Source organism: Triticum aestivum, chromosome 2A, assembly GCF_018294505.1.
Source record: "Triticum aestivum cultivar Chinese Spring chromosome 2A, IWGSC CS RefSeq v2.1, whole genome shotgun sequence".
Taxonomy (NCBI): Eukaryota; Viridiplantae; Streptophyta; class Magnoliopsida; order Poales; family Poaceae; genus Triticum; species Triticum aestivum.
The window spans coordinates 782,443,867-782,448,705 of record NC_057797.1 but is presented as its reverse complement, the minus strand read 5'-3'; the positions used below and the strand labels follow the sequence as shown (position 1 = coordinate 782,448,705).

The 4,839-nt window shown below is 42.8% G+C and overlaps 1 pseudogene; it reads right to left on the bottom strand.

Moving 5' to 3' along the window:
- Positions 1-2,462: 2,462 nt before the first annotated feature.
- LOC123191213 (disease resistance protein RGA5-like) overlaps positions 2,463-4,839 on the bottom strand; it is a 5,327-nt pseudogene continuing 2,950 nt past the window's right edge.

The following is a 4,839-nucleotide window of genomic DNA, read 5'->3' as shown; positions in this document are numbered from 1 at the left end:
TTTCCCTTTTCGAAAGAGGCACCCTGTGCATCTCACGAAATCACAACCGTGTCTCTCGCGTAAGCAAAACCATGACTCTCGTGAAAGAAAAAAAAAAGAAAAAACACATTTTTTCGTTTCTGAGGAGGCATGGCCGTGACTCTCGCGAAAGCACAACCGTGCCTCTCGCGGAAGCAAAACCGTGACTCTCACAAAAGAAAAAAAACAGAAAACATGTTTTTTCCGTTTTCGAGAGGCACGGCCGTGACTCTCGCGAAAGCACAACCGTGCCTCTCGCGGAAGCAAAACCATGATTCTCGCGAAAAAAAAGAAAAACGTGTTTTTTCTCCGTTTTCGAGAGGCACGGCCGTGACTCTCGCGAAAGCAAAACCGTGACTCTCGCGAAATGAAAAGAAAACAAAAAACACGTTTTTTTCGTTTTCGAGAGGCACGGCCATGACTCTCGCGAAAGTAAAATCATGCCTCTCGCGGGAGCAAAACCGTGACTTTTGCGAAAGAAAAAAAAACACGTTTTTTTGCGCAAAAATAATTATTTTTTTAGATTTTTTTTTGTTGAAAAGCTAGGGAAGACCGGTGGAATAACAAAACGTCGAAAAAAACCTAGAAAAAAACCGTTAAAAAGGCAAAAACGCATGTGGAAAAATAAATATAAAAAAGACAAAATTCGGAGGGAGCGCCTAAAGCACGACACATGACGAATGACTGGGAGTGCGCCAAGTGGCGCTGATCGCTGCAAGGCTCCCGTAGGAGCGCTCGTTAATTGTGCTCTGACTACCAGAGGCGGCAGGGGAGCTCAGGCAGCGACTCCTTCGGTGTGACTTCTTATTCCGGCGTACAGTGGATCGTCGGCGTTCCAGTTAGCAATAGCCGGGCGAGCAGCACCGGCGAGCCCCCAACCTGCGCAAAGGCCATAACCAGAAGGCAGCAAACCGCAGCAGATTGTCGACGGCGAGTGCGGCACGGCGGCACGGCGCATGGCAAATAGGTGAGTAATTCTCTGTAATTTACGGAGAGATTCCGCAGTTAAAAGGCCGACCGTGGCCATTCCTAATTAGACTTGTTCAATCTTTCAGATTATGAAGTTTCTTTTGTTGACACCACAAGAAATTCACAAGTGAAAGTGAAACTGTTAGTGCATACTATCAGTGAGAACTTGTATTCTTCGTGTTCTGTAAAAATTGCCTGCTTGAGATCATAATGTGAACTCAATATGTTTTACTACATTATACGAACACCAAAAATACGTAGCTGCCCTGTCTCCAGTGGGACACTAATTCTGTACAAAGGTAATAGCAGATCATCATTGGGAACGAAGAAAATAAATAGGCATCCAAATAAACAAACTGACTAGGGCTTCACTTACTGATTTTGAGAAAGACAAAAAGGAGTTTGAATGCAGCCATGACGGCAGCAGAGGCAGCCGGCAAACAAGCCGGTAGTAGTGTACATCACATCACAAAGAAGTGAACTACGTAGTATTCTCTCCGTTCCTAAATATTTGTCTTTTTAGATATTTCAACGAGTGGCTTCGATCCTCGTCGGGTCGAATGGATTAGTTCTTGAATATAGTTTCCCGCAAGGGGCACCTAGCCTTGTTCCGTTTGAAGTTCCTAAGAGAGGTTACAAAAGAAAGGGATGCTCAAACCAAGGATTTGGAGTCTTATTAGTGCATGACTACATACGGAGCAAAATGAGTGAATCTACACTCTAAAATATGTCTACATATATCCGTATGTGATAGTCTATTTGAAATGTTTAGAAAGACAAATATTTAGCAACGGAGGAAGTACATCATGAGCTACTTATTTGGAAGGAAAGTGAAAATAGATAGTTCATCAAGCTAGCTAGCTTTCAGGAAGTAAAACTGAGGACCTTAGAAATGTAATGGTTCCTGAACCATGGAAAGCAAGAACAGAATAGAATATCACCAAATTTTATCTTACAAGAATGTAGACAGTATTCCACACAACAATAGAAATGGAAATAGGTTCGCTGAGTTAAACGCACACCAGGAAAACCCTCTAGTTACATTCGCTGGGAACATAACCTAAGGGACAAAAAACCTGGCACCCTACCAAACTAGCCTTATTACACACTGAACAAACAAGTTGGTTCATCAAATAAACAGTACAGTCAAAAGCACACAGAATTAAGTTCACCTCGATGATACGGAGGGTACATGAATTGAAGATGCGGAAGATCGAAAGCTTGCAACCGGGGCTCGGAAGATGGAGATTTGCATGATAGAGTTGATGCCGCCGAGGAAATCACCTCCTGCTAGCTGAAATCAAAGGCAGAGACAAAAAATCACATACGGTGTATATTGCATAAAGAAGATGGTGAAGTAAACAGAAAGTGGAGAGCTGAAGAAGATGATGAAGGACTAATGCGAGTGCTAGTTACTACCCAACACATGCGTGATGTAGAAAACAACTGGATGCAATTAGTACCTTGAGGACACAGGATTTTGTTCATCGCTCGGCTTGGCTTGACTCGGCCTGAAATTGGAAGAAACAATGGTTAAAGAAGCCAAAACAAACAGGGGACTGAATCATTGAACTAAATGCAGAAGCAGGGGCACCTCTCCATCATCAAATGAATTTATCAGCACGAAGGGTGGGATTCTTGGGATGGCCTTCTGCCACACACCTCAGCACGTCCATGGCTTGAGAATAATCCTCATGTTTGATTTCATAATCGAGAAGGTCAATTCTGAGTTGCTGTAGCGAAGGAAGGTTCTGTATGCTCAAATTGAAGTCGGGACTGATGATGTCATTCACTCGGAGACCGAAGCGAAGGCGTTGAACCATTGGCATGGCTCCTGGTTGGAAGGTAGGGTGCACCAGTATAAGTTTGTGGAAAAGGCACACTTTCGCACTGGGGAAGGCACCAAAACTAAGCACCAACTTCTCCACTAAGTTTCTGCCTTTGCTGAGCACAGAAATGAGAGTGACATAACGGAGAGCCGGCAGCATCCCAAGGATCTGGATATCTCTGAATCGCACTTCCATGGCATTTAGATCAAGGTAGGAGAGTAGAGGTAGAGACGAAGAACAAATCCATGTAGGCAACCTCCTGAATTTTCCGTACAATCTAAGCCTTTGTAGGTTTTGTGACGGCACCCAATCCATAAGGACATTGTCAAACCAATACTTAGGAGAGGAGATCTCCAGGCTCTCGAGTTTGTATAGCTTGGCTAGGGATCCAATCAGTGCTTTAGTATCTTCATCATCATCAACTCCCTCGCCAATATCTGAATCAAATCTAAAGGCGAGCTCTCTTAACCTGCTCAGATGGCCCAGCTCTTTTGCAGTTTCTTCAGAAACAAAGCCCATATTGTGCCCCATCAGCTGTTCAAGGCATGTCATGTTGCTGAACCCTTTTGGTAGTGGCATATCAAAATCAAGGATTAGGCACATCAAATGCCTCAGCTGAACAACACTGGACGGCAATTCTTTTGAATTGGTCAATTGTAAGTCTAGTGTCTGCAAAAACCGTAGCTTTCCTATTTCCATAGGGAGCTTGCCAACCTTTGTGCCCCTTAACCCCAGATACCTCAGATGTAACAACTTCTCAACATGACTAAGGTCAATGCCAGGGATTTTTTGAAGATCACAACCCTCCAGATCCAATACACGCAAAACTTGAAATCTAGAAATAGAGGGAATCTTACTGACAGAGGGACTAAAAGCGGTAAAAGACCTCACTTGTGACATGCTTGTGGTAGCCATCCGAGTAGTGGTGGGATCTGTCATGCCCTTTTGGAGGGACAACCTGCGGAACTTCTTTTCCAAAGGTGTGTCTCCCTTGATAAAGTCCAATACAGTAACAAAGTTTTCTTCGCTTGATAATTCACATATAAGATCCAGCATTATATCATGTACACAACAAGCTCCAACCCTACCACTATGTATGTTTATCGGCATGATCATGTTCCTGTTTACTAACTCGTTGAAGTAGGCATCTCCTAGCTCAAGGAGACTAGGTTGATTTTCTGCAAGTGGGCTGGTTTGACCTTTTACTTGGATAAAACCTTCACAAATCCATCTCCTTGTCAACCGGTCTCTGCTAATTTGATGATCTTCAGGAAAGATACTTAGATATAAAAAGCATGTTTTCAAATAGGAAGGGAGATCATAATAGCTCAATAATAATATCCTCTTCATCTCGTCCACATGATCATCACCATTTTTAAGTCCAGGGCCAATAGAAGTGAGCAAAGCTTCCCATTGATCAATTTGGTCTCTGTTCTGATTGTTAGCCAAATAACTAGCCACACTAATGACGGCTAATGGTACCCCTGCACATTTTTTCAAGAATCTCTTTGGATACTTGCTCAAACCGAGAAGGACACACCTCACTTAGAAATATTCTTCCATAGAAAAGTTTTTGCGAGTCATCATCAGAGAGAGATTTCATCTTATGAATCATACCATCTTTAGAAGAGCAACATTCCTTAGAGATCTCAACATGGCGGGTTGTAGTGATTATTATACTTCCACACTTATCGTCGGTAAGTGCATAACTGATTTCTTTCCATGCTTTTTTATCCCATAAATCATCGAGAATTATAAAGTACCTATGTACATGGCAATGCGAGAGCTAAGGTTAGCAAAACAACACCAAATATTTATCAAAAACATGAAAGAGTAGTACCACTCAAGCAATGGGTCTGTTTGATTCTTGGATTTGAAGGTTTGGAATTTTCATGGTTGGGTGTTTGGGAAAGGGGGTCGGTACTGACTGTCACAGCCCACACTTTGAATCGTATTATCACAACCTACAAAAATGTAAATCGAGGCCCCATGGAGTAGTGTGCACGCTACCACATTCAATGCA